The sequence below is a fragment of the Nicotiana tabacum genome, chromosome 5 (genome assembly GCF_000715075.1).
Source record: "Nicotiana tabacum cultivar K326 chromosome 5, ASM71507v2, whole genome shotgun sequence".
Classification (NCBI taxonomy): Eukaryota; Viridiplantae; Streptophyta; class Magnoliopsida; order Solanales; family Solanaceae; genus Nicotiana; species Nicotiana tabacum.
This window is the reverse complement of record NC_134084.1, coordinates 131,844,889-131,860,305: the sequence shown is the minus strand read 5'-3', so window position 1 is coordinate 131,860,305 and position 15,417 is coordinate 131,844,889. Positions and strand designations below refer to the sequence as shown.

Here is a 15,417-nt window from a genome sequence, read left to right as displayed (position 1 = left end):
GTATTTAGAAACAATTGAACGAGGATGGAAAGGTCATAAGAAATAAAGCTAGACTAGTTGTTCAGGCTATTCACAGCAAGAAGGAGTCGACTATGATGAGACTTTCGCCCCAGTAGCTCGTTTGGAGTCCATACGGATTCTTCTGGCATATGCATCTTTTAAAGGTTTTAGGCTGTTTCAAATGGATGTTAAAAGCGCCTTTTTAAATGGATTTATCGAGGAAGAAGTTTTTGTGAAACAACCTCCAGGCTTTGAGGACTCAAAATTTCCATACCATGTATACAAGCTTACTAAAGCACTGTATGGGTTGAAACAAGCTCCACGTGCCTGGTATGATAAGTTGAGTACCTTTCTTATTGATCATGGCTTTACAAGAGGTAAAATAGGCACTACTTTATTTATCAAACGATCATCAGAAGGTAACCTCATTATTCAAATTTATGTTGATGATATTATATTTGGTAGTGCTAACCCTCTTATGTGCAAGGAATTTTCAAATCTTATGCAAAGCGAATTTGAAATGAGCATGATGGGTGAGCTCACGTTCTTCCTTGGGCTACAAATTTAACAATCCGAAGAAGGAACTTTTATATGTCAGACCAAATATACAAAAGAGCTGATTCAAAAATTTGGTATGAACAATGCAAAATCAATTGGAAATCCAATGAGCCCCACTATAAATCTAGACAAAGATGAACAGGGCACCCCTGTTGATGAAACCAAATATAGGGGAATGATTGGATCACTGCTATATCTGACAGCAAGTCGACCAGATATTATGTTCAGCGTATGTAAATGTGCCAGGTTTCAGTCAGCTCTCAAGGAGTCACATTTGACTATTGTAAATAGAATTATTCGATATCTCATTGGAACTGTATCTTATGGATTGTGGTATCCTCGCTCTAACTCTTTTAAACTAGAAGGTTTTTCAGATGCTGATCTTGTAGGTGATAAAGAAGATAGAAAAAGCACAAGCGGCACATGTCAATTACTAGGAAAGGCTTTAATATCCTAGAACAGTAAAAAGAAAGCATCAGTCGCTTTGTCCACTACTGAAGCTGAATACACTGCTATTGGACAATGTTGTGCACAACTACTATGGATGTCTTATCAATTGGGTGACTATGAGCTTTCGTTTAAACCTATACAAATCTTTTGTGATAATTCTAGTGCTATTTGTCTTTCAAAAAATCTTGTGCATCATTCTAGAGCAAAGCATATAGATATTAAGCATCATTTTATTAGAGATCATGTTCTTAAGGGAGACACAAAAATATCCTTTGTTGGAACTTCTGCTCAGTTAGCTGATATTTTTACTAAGCCTTTGTTAGAAGAAAGATTTTTTACTTTGAGAAAATTACTTGCTATTATTTGCATTTCTAATAACTCTTAGGACCTATGTGCTCAGTTACTTTTAAAGTGCTATAATTGTCCTTTTCCCACGCCTTAATTACGCCTCCGATTTTTCCCTCTCTTTTCGCTTCTTTCACATCAGTTCGCAGTTCGAAGATGGAAAGCCAATCATCACGTCTTCTCAACTGACAACTTTTCCTTTCATGTACTCAACCGTCAAAACCCTCTTCTTAAGTTAGAAAACCCATTCAGTCACTCTCATCTCCATCTCCTCTCCAATACCTTTAGCAAAGCCCCTTCTCTATAATGGCGAAACACTCCAAAAATCCCTCTGCCTTCACCAGAAAAAGCTTGAGGCAAGCAACCCATGGAAGATCCCCCTATTTCATCTACCCCAAAGAAATCAAAGGTTGATTTCTCTGCCTCACTCGAGTCTGACCTAAATTTCTGGGATACCCCAAATAGGGATCTTTTCATTACTCTTAATGACAAGCCCATCGCCCATGAAAGGGTCGTGGATCTTGATGATATGGAAGCCCTTAACTGTAAGGTTAAAGAACTTTTTGTTTATCAAAGGTGGGAAAAATTCCTCTCTATTCCTCCGCCTAAGGTATATGAACCCCTGGTCAAAATATTTTATGCAAATCTTTGCTCTAGTAAACTAGATAGGTTGGAATCTCTAGTGCTAGGTAAGCGCATTGTTCTTGATTGTGCCCTGTTTGACTCACTTTTTCAATGTCGTTGCTCTGGTTTCCCTACTCTGTTTAAAAATGTGTGGCCTGATGACTTTGAAATATCTTTTGACCAAGCCAAACAGTGCATTGTTGAGTGTCCCTCTAAAATCCTTCCAAACCAATTGGGCCCCAGTGATGTTAGTTTTGAAACTCGGGTTATGGCCCATATTGTGGCAACCACTTGCTTCCCCGCACTGGTTCCTTTTCAACCTTCTCTCAAAGAGATACATTCTTTCTCTACTGCCTTATCACCAACCTCAAAATCAAGCTTTCCTCCTGGGTTATCAATTTCATGATAGAAAGTGCTGAAGATCCCACTAGTTTACCATATGGCATGACAATCACTCATATTCTGGAAGCCCATCAAATTTTTCTATCCAACTATCCATTCATCACTGTCTCCAAGTCCTATAATTCTAGAGCTTTTGCTAGTATGGGCCATGTGAGTATCAAGGGCTCCTGGGTTAAGAAAAGTGAGAGTGAAGCAAAACAGACCCCTATAGAATCCAAACCTTCACCCGCTGTTCCTCCTCCTACTCTTGTCAGTTCTGAGCTTAGTGAGAAGCTTTGCACTATTAACTCCCAACTCTCTGACATCAAGAACCTTCTTTCCGCCACTCAGCCTACTCTGAGTAACATTCATGCTATTTCCAAGGAAACAGGGTCTGACGTGTCAAAAATCAGAGTTGTTGTTCTCAGAGTGAGGGAGAATGCTGTCAAAGCTTTCAAGGAGGTTCACGACAGACTGGATGGTATGAGCGTCTCTGCAAATACAAGCTTCGAACAGTTAAAGGAGGTCATCTGCAACACCCTTACCTATTTCCTGCGCCGCTAGTGTGGATGTTTTTAAGACTATGTGTTTTTTTTTGACAATTTGTTTTGGTGGTTTGTGGTTTAAGCCCCTGGATAATTATGTTTTTGCTGCTACTGTGGGCTGTTTTACCAGCCGCTGGATAATCTCTTCTGCTTTACTGCTATTTATTCTCTTATTTCCTCTTTGCTGATGACAAAAGGGGGAGAATATCTATGTGTATAGGTAGCACATATTGGTATATTGTACAAGTACAATTCTACTGCATACATTGAGGGGAGTATCATGGAACAAGTCGACTGCATACATTAAGGGGGAGTATCATGGACAAGTCAAGTTGAGTAGTAAAACACAGGGAGGTCGACTGGTGTTTACTTCTATACATTATTATATTATTTTGCCATCATCAAAAAGGGGGAGATTGTTAGATCTTGTTTTAATGATGCAAATAATATACATGTGCAAGAAATCAATTACAAGAAGTAAAGAAGACTGCTGGAGTGGTTCATGATGTATAAGGAAAGAAATCAATTAGCATACAATCGACAAATCTGGAAAGGTCTCGCAAATCTGGGCTGAATCTAATCAACAAATCAATCAGCAATAACAACGATTAGCTGAGTTGGAAAGAATCAAATAAGTCTTGAGTAAAGGCACAAATCAAGGGCAGAATCACGGAAGATTGAAGGATACGAGGAGATTTGGTATGCGACCGCATTTGGAAGAACCAACAATCAAGGAGCAATCTTCATTCATATCTCTGTTGAAGGAAAGCAATTAAGAGAAGCAACGACTCATTCCTTATTCTTGGAAAGAATCAATTCTTTCCAGAGATCAAATCTCTTGGGTTGTCAAGCCTCTACCATCCATCAAAGTATTTATACCTCGTTGTAAACCCTAGTGTTTATACTTTGATCAAACCAAAATCACTCTCTTTATTCTACTGCAAACATGCATTGTAGTTCACTAGGATCTGCTGTGTAACAAGTCAGAGAAAGAAAGAGAGCATAACACTGGTGAGACATTGTATCAAAAACGAGTGCTAGAGAAATTGAGTGAAATTCAATACAACTGTATTCGGAAGAAACTCATTTACTAAAAAGAACTCCCTTGCAACCCAAGGAGACTGGACTAGAATTCACATTGAATCCGAACCAATATAAAATTTTTGGTTTCTTTAATTCCTGCAATTACTTTTTGCAATTTACTTCCTGATATTATATCTGTCAATTTATCATATCTAGTCGACTACTCAAGTAATAAGTCAGCTAATAAGCAATTATTTTTAAAAGAGTTACAATTGACCCCTCTTGTACTTTCGAGGACCACATGTTGCAGCATCCACATTATGGAGCTCTGCATTTTAAGCTTACGAAGTCTAAAAGACATTATTTTAAGAATTATTTCTGCATTTCAACGCCACTCATCCTGCTTCCTTATCTTTTATCATCTTTCGTAAGATTATTCTTGCATGCTAGAGGTACTGGTTACATATGTTAACTATAATGTTTTTCAACATTTTAGTACTGACAAAATGCATGTCATTTACAGAGTATACTTTCATTCCACAAGTTCTCAGCACGAATCAATCCAGTTAGGTAAATTATTTATGAAAATAATGTTACTATTAATCAAAAATAGCTTAAATTTCTTTTGCTTCAGTCACTTCTTCCCTAATACTATCTTAACCACATTCTTCAAGTGCTTAGCCAGACGTTTGCCTGCTAAATTATTTATTTTACAATGGTACGCAACTATGATCAATTAGCAAGATCTGGAATGGGGATGACATTACCTGCCTCTTCTTAATGTTTGAGTTGCTGCTTATGCACAGCCAAAGCACCATTGAGCGATATAGATCAAAGTTTGAAATTAATGAGCAAGCAAAGGTATTACAAATACTTGGAATCTGTAACTTCCACTCCTAATAGCCAAAACTAAGAGAGTTACTGGTACATAATTTTACTCACCTGATCAGTTGTCTCCATTCCCATTAATTTACAGAAGTGGTCTCTGTTGTCTCGCCGGAGCCCTCTTTGTTGGTATTACATGTTCTAATTTCTCTCTGTTGAAATGTTGTGATTCCTTTACACCAGCAACAGTAAAAATCTGTACAGTTGTTTTGCCTATGTTGTGCTGAAAGATAAAACTAAGGAAAATAGTCTTTTTAACTTATAGGAGATATTAACTAACTAACTATGTTGTACCAATGTATGTCATTTTTAATTTTATTAATTGAGTACATGATATGCTGTTATATCAAATTGTCGAACTTGGGCAACTTTTAAAGGAAAAATTAATTACATAAGCGGGTTAACTGAAATATTTTTGGACAGATTAAAAAGGTATGGTGAATGTTTTCCTTCATATAATCTGCTGGTATGGTCCTGTCCTTGAATCCATTATCAAAATTACTGAAGAATTAGCATACAAACAAGCAAAAGAGGCCGATCAACTGTTTTCAAAAGGCAAATATTTGGGTAACATTCATCCTTCCTCTCTCCCCCTTGTCCCTCTTTCTTTCTTGTATACCCTTGCTACTATTAGCATTTTATTTACTCTTAACATCCTCCATTATTCCAACACTTTTCACTTTATTCTAAGAAATGAATCCGGCCGTTTTTTAATCTTAATTAGAAAACTTCATATACAATTAGCTTTCTCAAAATTTGCTCAAAAGGAAACATTTATTTGATTTTATTCTTTATAGGTCCTCTTCATCGGGTTCCGTATGGTCTGAAGGACATCATTGGCTTCCAAATCTTTCAAGGATCAAGTTCTTGATGTTGAAGCTTGGGTTTATAAGAGGTATTGATAAATTAATGAATGTAGAGGCCTCATCCAGAGGCAACCCTATTACACGTGTTTGTATAACTTTTAGATACGGTTGATACAGGCTGAAATTTGCTGATATAGTTCTTGTTGCAAAATCAGTCGCTGATTCTTTAGCATGTGATATGATATCTGGTTTCGCGATAAAATAATAAACCCATGGAACGTGGAAGAATTTTCTGCTGTTTCATTGGCAAGGCTAGCTTCCTGTACCTCAGCAGGTATATCGAGTTATTAAGCTATCACTAATACAGGTATTTTGATGGAGGTAAACCTATGTTCCATTGTAGCAAATATGATATTACTTGTTTTGCTAGATGCCTATATCTGTTTGTGTATCTGCACGGTCGAAAGAATAGACTTGAACTAACTGTTAGTCATTCAGTGATCCAAATCAATAAAATTCAAAAGATCTTATGTATTGTGTGCCTAATCCCGAAATTGGTACAACAAAAATGACCAACAAGAAGGAAAATTATGTGCAATAGGTAAATTCTGATGAGCAATATCAGCCCCCCATGAACTTTGTGCTTGTAGATGGAATCCTCCATCAAGACTTAGAATGGCAGTTCCCGTTGTTTGTGTTAGTTTTACTTATTAGTAGGCGAAGTATATTCTTTTAATAACTGTGTCTTTGTGTTGCAGGTATAGTTCCTTTCGCAATTAATTCAGAAACTGTTGGGTCGATTACCTACCCAGCTACTAGGTATGGTGTTACTGCATTGCAGCCCATTTTTGGAGCTGTTGGTCGTACTGGAATTATGAGCACATCTGAAAGCCTTGTACCATATCTCTTCCACAAACACAGAATTTGATCCCATTTCATCTATGTTTTATCTTTTATTATAACAGGACTGACACTTAAATCTGGTTATTATATTAGGACAAAAGTAGGGCCATTTTGTAGAAGTGCAGCAGATTGCGCAACGTCAATTACCTTCAATATTTAATTTCTTCATTCATATACCTGTTTCAAAATATCCTTGCCAAGGATTGTATTGAGAAATTTCAAAATTCCAAAGGCACTAGCTTCATCCACCTAGTATAAGAATAAAAGTAAAGAGATTTAAAGATGTGGATGAATTATCAGCCAACATTCACAAATTTAAAGATTCAACTTTTTAGTTGTCAGTAACTATCTTTTGGCTGCGTTAGAAAGCCAAATCTAATCTATAAAATATAATATTAAAAGAGACAAAAATTACCTCTAAAAAGATTTGCATGAGTTGCAATGTCGTGAATATAATGAAAATATTTATATAGAGGCAATATATGTGTTTCATACGTGGGATTGCTATGGTTTTGAATATGAGATTGTACTATTATTCTGTGTAATTTTTCAGGTAGAATTAGTATAGTATTAGAACATTACATTCGATTATTTAAAAGAATTCTATTATTAGTTGGTATCAAATTCCTAAATATTAGGCAAACTCCATTAATCCTTTTTTCGCATGGATATCCAGATGCTCGATCAATTTCTAAGGGAGATTAGTCATACCATGAAAGTCTGGGAGAGAGTGGTAGAAATGAGAGTGCGAAGGACGGTGTCTATTTCAGACAACCAGTTCGGGTTCATGCCGGGGCGATCTACCACAGAAGCTATCCACCTTATTAGGAGGATGGTGGAACAATACAGGGATAGGAAGAAGGATCTCCACATGGTGTTTATTGATCTGGAGAAAGCGTACGATAGGGTTCCTAGGGAGGTCTTATGGAGCTTCTTAGAGGATAAAGGGGTCTCGGTTGACTATATTAGGGTGATTAAAGACATGTATGATGGAGCTAAGACTCGGGTTAGGACAGTAGGAGGCGACTCTGAACACTTTTCAGTTATTACGGGGTTGCACCAAGGGTCTGCGCTCAGCCCATTCCTATTTGCCCTGGTGATGGATGCACTGACTCATCATATTCAAGGGGAGGTGCCATGGTGCATGCTATTTGCTGATGACATTATTCTAATTGACGAGACACGAGGCGGCGTCAACGAGAGGCTAGAGATTTGGAGACATGCTCTTGAGTCTAAAGGTTTCAAGTTGAGCAGGACGAAGACGGAATACCTCGAGTGCAAATTTGGAGTTGAGCCGACGGAAGCGGGAGTTGAAGTGAGGCTTGACTCTCAAGTCATTCCCAAGAGGGGTAGTTTCAAGTACCTTGGATCGGTTATTCAGGGGATCGGGGAGATTGACGAGGATGTCACACACCGTATAGGGGTGGGGTGGATGAAGTGGAGGTTAGCGTCGGGAGTTTTGTGTGACAAGAAAGTGCCACTGTTACTAAAAGGTAAGTTTTATAGAGCAGTGGTTAGGTCTGCCATGTTATATGGAACTGAATGTTGGCCGGTAAAGAACTCACACATCCAGAAGATGAAAGTAGCAGAGATAAGGATGTTGAGGTGGATGTGCGAGCATACAAGGATGGATAAGTTTCGGAATGAAGATATTCGAGAGAAGGTGGGCGTGACCCCCATGGAGGACAAGATGTGGGAAGTAAGACTCAGATGGTTCAGGCACATTCAGAGGAGGAGCACTGATGCACCGGTGAGGAGGTGTGAGCGACTGGCTGTAGTGGGCACGCGGAGAGGTAGAGGGCGACTTAAGAAGTATTGGGGAGAGGTGATCAGACAGGACATGACGCGACTTAGGATTACTGAGGACATGGCCCTTGACAGGGAATTATGGAGGTCGAGCATTAAGGTTGTAGGTTAGGGGAAAGTTGTGAATATTTCTACAACACAATAGAGTGAGACTAGCTAGTTAGGAGTTAGACTAAGAATGTCATTGGTCGTCTTTTGATGCAGGGCTTTACCTGCTAGTTTTACTATACCAGCCATCTATTTCGTATTTCGTATTTCGTATTCTGTATTTCATATCTCTTATATTGCTGTTATTTTATTATGCATTTTTATGGTACTAATATATCGGCTCCTGTTGCTTTTTGAGCCGAGGGTCTCCTGGAAACAGCCTCTCTACCCTTCGGGGTAGGGGTAAGGTCTGCGTACATATTACCCTCCCCAGACCCCACTTGTGGGATTTATACTGGGTCGTTGTTGTAGTGTATATATATACCCTTACCGTTTATTTTTAGTCTAAACGTTGAATGAGTGGCTATTTCGGTTAATTTTTGTCGATGGCCTAATTTCAGCTGAAATGTGATAGTTCCTTTCATTCGATTGAATGTTTGTCGAAAATTCAGGAGTTAATAGCCTAAATATGCATCATTTGAACCAAAAATTGAAAAACTAATGTAAACCTGAAGAAATGATCTAAATTATATAAATGTTAATAGTATAATGACTTATCAATTTTTTTTTTTGTTTTGTTGAAAGTTATGGCAGAATTTTTCGTAAGCAATATCGACATATTGTTACAGTTGCTGTTGTAGTTAGTGAATTTTAGCCTTGATGTATGGTGGTTGAAACGTCTTATTTCCTATCCAATGTGATATATCTTAGTATTATCTTTAAGAAACGTATCAACATTTGCTTCGTGGGCAAAGTGCATATTAATTTTTAATGGCTTGAAATGAAGTGCACATTGTTGAAACTAGAGTTACTTGTTAAGTGTTTATGCTGTTACACTTTTCCGAGATCTGTATCAAAGTCGATTAAAGGGGAGGAAGATATATAATACTGCTTATCCTTTTCCCCACAATGTTTTTTTTTTTTTTTTTTTTCTTTTAAGGTTTGAGAATCTCTTCTCTTTCCAAATTCCAAATCTAGAAATTAATATGTCGGAAGGAGAGAGAGGTTTTTCCATGTGGGTGTTTATGATTACAGGATATCACTCTTATGAGTTCTGGATTTTAGAACAACATTTTCAAGTGTTAATAAATTTAATATTTGTATATATTTAATAAATTCTAAATATAAAATATATTTTGAGCAAAAGTTACAGGGTTCGGCCAAAGTACCGTAGCTCGGCTTGTACTTCCGCCTTGTTTATGACTGTTGAATATTGAAGTATTAAAACTGTTGGTTCATATGGGAATGTTTTCTTTTATGCTATATGCATATAGGAAATATTAGGAATGACCTTCCTATCTTGAACAGTGAAGTATTTGAACTATTGGTTCATATGGGAATGTTCTCTTTTATTCTAAGCATACAGAAATATATTAGGAATGTTATTCCTATCTTGAACAGTGAAGTATTAGATCCATGTTGCCTGTTGGCTCGTAGTATTGTAACTGCAAAGATTATAGGATGAAGGTTAATGAGAGCCTTCAATGTAAGATAAAAAGTAAGACATTTGGATAATATTTGGTTGAAGTTGAAAGAAATATTTTAAGTTGAAATAGAAGTAAAAAAGTATTTAGATGTTGAAGTTATGTTTCGGTTATGAATTTTACTTCAAATAGAATTTATTTTTATGTGTAAAAACTATCATTTCAGTTGAAATGGTAGTGTGTTACAACTGAAATAATCAGGTGCAGAGGTGGATCCAGGATTTGATGGTTGCGGGTGCTACTTTTTAGTACAAACCTATCATTAGTGAAGGAGATTGAATTAGGGTGTATGTTTTATTGGTTTGATTCATTTTGAACTAATTATGTTCGGTTCGATTTATAAGATTTTTGGTGCATAAATAAATATATGACCATCAAACTAATAATTTTTGTCCAATTCGATCTAATTCTCTAGCTCTATTGAATGATGTAATTAGATGCATGAAAGTTAAAATAAAATTTAAATTAGCAAATGCATCCCTTATATGTCTATGAATGCCATATCTATAAAAGATTTTTAGAAATCATGGAAACAATAAAATTATATGGATAAAAAGAGAAAATTAAAAAAAATCACATTCAAATAAAATATTGAAGATCTACGCAAAGAAAAAGAAGCAAATATAGTTTTGAATAAATAATAAAATGGTTGTACTAAGAGAGGAAATCAAAAGATGAAAAAACACAAGAAATTAAGAACAGAAGCATAAATAAAGTAAAGAATGAAAGGAACTGACGAGATTCGATCCTGTATCTAATCTAATATAGAGAAAGATGGCTTTGAACCATGGCACCTAGAGCAAACGTATTAGTCAAGGTGCCAACCTTTTAATATATAGCTATTTCTTTGCAGAATATCAATATATATATAAACACACATAAAATTTACCTGAGCGTCCGGGTGGCGTGCCACCCCCAACCGTCTACATAGATCCGCCCCTGATCAGGTGTCATGAAAAAACTAACAAAGCATATATCAAAAAAAATATGATTCAGTTAATTTACCTATATTTAGAGGCGAAAATAAGAAATTCACTATATAAAAAGAATATAAAATATCGAAAAAATGGCTTTGTGAATTTTGTAACTATAACCCATATGTAAGATCCACGTAGTTGAAGAGCAGTGACTACAATAGGGCGCCCTTTAACAAAGTGTCATCTGACACAATGTTGTCGAAAAAATTCACTAAATATATATATAAATATTATTTTTCTGAATATATATATATATATATATATATATATATATATATATATATATATATATATATATATATATATATATATATATATATAATTTGCTGATATTTCTTGAAAATAATATAAAGTAAATATCAATTTGGGACAATAAATAAAGCCTTAGCTTAGAACTTCAACAATTTCAGAACACCAGTACAGTATACATATACGAGTCGATTTAAAAAATCTTGCGCAAAATCTTTCCTACATTCTTGATCCACCTCTTTTTTCCCTCTCAATTTTTTTTAAGTGGAATGATTTCCCATAAGTAAATTAGTTAGTGAAAATGATAGAACTTCTATCCACTATCCTTTTTTAATTTCCTATGGCTTGTTGAAATTGTCAATCTACTAGATAATCTCTACATTGATTGAGCAGTTGTTTTGAGCTGTAATCGCACTCATAAAATAGTCTATGTACTGCTATATATAGCAGAAAATAATATTTTATAACTAGCTGTCCATATGGGTTCTAGATCATAATAATGCCATTTTGTTAGTGACCCAAAAAGATTTCACAGGTGGGAATCTTTTAAAGAGTTTTATTTGATATATGCACTTTCACTTTGATGTTTTAGCTTTTTGATTTATTTAACCTGAGTGGTTGTTCCACCTGTCGTCGTGAGAATGATACACTGATTTCATTTCTTTATCACTTAAAGAAAAAACTGAAATTAGCTACAATTTTATTGCGAATATGTCGTTAAACCACTAATAGCTAACAATTTTTTTTTATTTTTTATAATCTATCAATAATTCATCGTTAAATAAAATTAACAACAGATTTTTTTGTTTAGCTACTAATTCTGATTTTTTAATAGTATATACTGCTCTCACGAAACTAAATACTATATAATACAAAATAGATCCAAATAGTTGCATGCATTTCATGTACTGTAAGGAAAGTTTCGAGTCTGAATAATTTCTTGAATTGGTTTATCTAATGTTTCAATGTCAAAGTACTAGATATTGGAATCCATTACTTAAATGGTCACTCAATTATTCTAAATTATTTAATAAAGTCATTTTTTTCGTTTGTAATAGAAAAGTAACTTAACTGCTCAGAAGGTCACTCAACCAGATTTCTCAAACTAAAAAAAGATGATTTTATTAGATAATTTCGGATAGTTGAGTGACCATTTAAGTAATGGACCGTAGATATTGGCAAAACTTGATAAAAACTTAAATGGTTTAAACAACAATGATAATATTAACATCCAGTAAGTTTAGGTCGACTGTATACATACATACATTTTACTCTCCAATCTCCATATTGCGTTATTTAAGCTAATCATCCAAAAATTAAATAGTTTAAACCATATATTTTTCACTGTTATCCATTTGTAGCTCGTTGAATCATATGTAATCTAGCCATGAGAGATGTTGAAAGAACAATGTTGAATATTTGTTGTTCACGCTTAGTGGTGGCAAAATAGTTAAAGAAAAATAGTAATCCGCTCATATTATCTGTTAATAAATGAATTAGATAATGAACTTTTTTAAAAAGGGTCAATATAGATAAAAACCGTTTGACCAAAAAATATAGATTTTGGTTCAACTAATTAAATTTATACAAATGAGGGTTAATCTTAGTTAACAATAATATCCCAAAGATAAAATTCTCGGAAGTGCAATAAATAATATGCAGATATACTTTCAATAGCAACGACGACACACAATCAATTTTTAAGAAGTCAAAGAGAGTAATGTAGCATTAAATAGTGATGAACATCAATAAATGATACTTATGTAAGTAGAACGAATGAGTCAGCTCTAGAAAGGATGAAATCAATTAATGTTCCTTCTGACAATGATGAATGATGAATAGGCCTTTGAATATGTGAGTTATTCTCGTATCGAGAGGAAAAGTGTGGATAAGAATCTTAACGAAAAGATTGTTTTTGTATGCTTGCAATAAGATTCGATTCTCTCTTTTAAAGTCAAAGTGTATTTTACAAATGAATATCGCACGTCCCCTATCTTTGTGTCTCTTTCTATTTATAGGGAACATATTCCTAAAAACCCTAATAGTACAAATGCAGAGAATATCAACTAGAATATTCTCTTTAATGTCCTATCTTGAAACTAGCTGATATAGCTCTGTCAAGAGTACCCAACCTCGGCCTCGATCTTTGGCAACTCCTCAGCTTCAGTCTTTGCTGACTCTTCGACCACGACCTTCGTTGTTAATTAGATCACTTCGATACGTGGCGACCTAAGAATGTTTTACTAATACCATTCTGACTGGAGATAGATTTTGCCCCATACAGTTAGTCCCTCCGCTTATTAAGGCCGACTTTGCGGGCAGATTCGATGAGCGAATCATGTTATTGGTGGTCGTGCTAACCAGACAGACTACACAGGTCATGGTTGTTGCGACAAACAGGCTATGTGGACCTTTGTAGGCTGCGCATTTCGAAGGCCTCGAATTTCCCGGTTGATTTCTAGAGTTATGTTGTCCATGGGTTGGAATGACGTTATGCATCATTATGGCGTATATTCCCGATGCGGTTGCTCCATTTTGCGTGCGACTTTTGATTAGACTAGCCACTTCGGTTCCGGTGCCATTCATGATGAACCGTTTTTTGGTTTTGGTATCATGACCTTTATAAATAGATATATTTGAACCTGATTTTGAAGTTTAAACCTTCTAACATTTTGAAGCACCATACCCTTCTCTTGCTCTTCTTCTTCTCCGAATTTCTTTTCTGCTTCGTTGACCTCTATCATTCTTCTTTCCTTTTTGTTTGTTTCTTTCCTCTACTACGTTAAATAATGTCTAACGTGTCTTCTGATGCTGGTAAGGGGAGTCTTGTTGCTCCCTTGGCAGTGGTGTTCCCCTCCCACGGGGAGCGTATTCCTGCCATCGTTGGGGACGAAGCCTTCCTGTCGGTGGAGGAGATAATCCCACGCAACCCTGATTCTAGATATGATTTCACCAAATCACCAAAGGCCGTACCTAGAGCTTTTCGATCAGTGATGACAGTGAAGTAATTAGTGAAGCTTAAGGACAAATTCAGCCTTCCTAATCATATCGAGTTGATCCTGGCCAAGGGGGATATGGTACAGGTCCACCGTCCTAGGTATTGCGCCCTCTACGCGTACCACTTCTAAGTCGGCTATTATTTTCCATATCCTTCCATTGGTGGAGGAGCTCTGTCGTCACTACGACATTTGTCCTGCTCAGCTCGCGCTGTACGTCTATAAAATAATAAAGATGCTCACTAAGTTTGTTGAGCTGACCGGGGTCGAACAGATACTGCAACACTTAATTCATCTATTCGCCCTTAGCTTTTATACGGGAACAATATTGAACCTTCACCATCGAGGGGGTAAATGCTTGGTGGTGAAGATGGATGACAAAGCCAGTCATGGTTTAACTTCTTTTTTGTCTGAACTGAGGATGTTGTGGCCAATGTCAACGACTTTTCTAAGGCTTGGAACTATACTCGTAAGTACTTTAGTTTCTTCCCCGTGTATGGTCCTGAATTTTGACTTCTCACCTTCTTCTTTTGTAGCCAAGACCTCGCCTTCTCCTTTAGATTCTCATATTTCTGACTGGGTCGAGTGGCTCCTCCCTGACATCGTAGGGATTCGTGAATGGCCAAGCTTTTTCAAGAAATTCGGGCCTGCACTCCCTTCGATTGGTAATTTTCTTTCTTTGATAGTAACCGCTCTGTTTCCTATTATATGCGGATTCATTTTGCTGACTTAATACTGTCTTTTTCTCAGGTAGGTGTTCTTGGAGGAGCCGGGTACTAGTGCCTTCTTTTCGTAAGGCGGCTGTAGCCTCCTCAACTTCGGCTCCTGTTGTGGATACTACGTCTTCCGTTCTGATCTTGGCCTTGGATACTGTAGCTCAGGAGCCTGTCTCTATTCTTTCTGTGACTTTTGCCCCCTAACTTTATTCTCTAGTTGAGGAGGACGACATCTCTCCTGATGACAATGCTTTGATTCCCTTAAGATGAAGGTCGTGGACACCAGGGGAGAGAGGTCGGCATCCGCTGATGTGGGAGATTGTGGCCTTGTCCTTCAGGAAATAGCCACAGTGCATATTGGGGAGAGCCTAGAGACAAGTCCCGAGGCCCTTCATTTGGAGGATACGAGCATGCGTTCTGTAGGGGATGCGATTGAGGGCATGGTGAGAAAATGACGACCCTATTCTTCCGAGGTGCGAAGAGGCCTCATCTTCCGAGGTCATGGCGGACATGCCTTCTTAG

The 15,417-nt window shown here is 36.6% G+C and overlaps 1 long non-coding RNA gene across 4 annotated transcripts; it reads left to right on the top strand.

Annotated features, from left to right (window-relative positions):
* The first annotated feature begins 4,297 nt into the window (after positions 1-4,297).
* On the top strand, positions 4,298-6,689 carry LOC107821922 (uncharacterized). 4 transcript variants are annotated; one of them, XR_012709777.1, is made up of 5 exons: positions 4,298-4,378; positions 4,450-4,496; positions 5,235-5,378; positions 5,609-5,706; positions 5,795-6,689. It is a non-coding gene; the product is annotated as an uncharacterized LOC107821922 (long non-coding RNA). The 4 variants fall into 4 exon arrangements; XR_012709776.1 differs by having other exon boundaries at positions 4,450-5,378; XR_012709775.1 differs by having other exon boundaries at positions 4,322-5,378.
* The last annotated feature ends 8,728 nt before the right edge of the window (positions 6,690-15,417 follow it).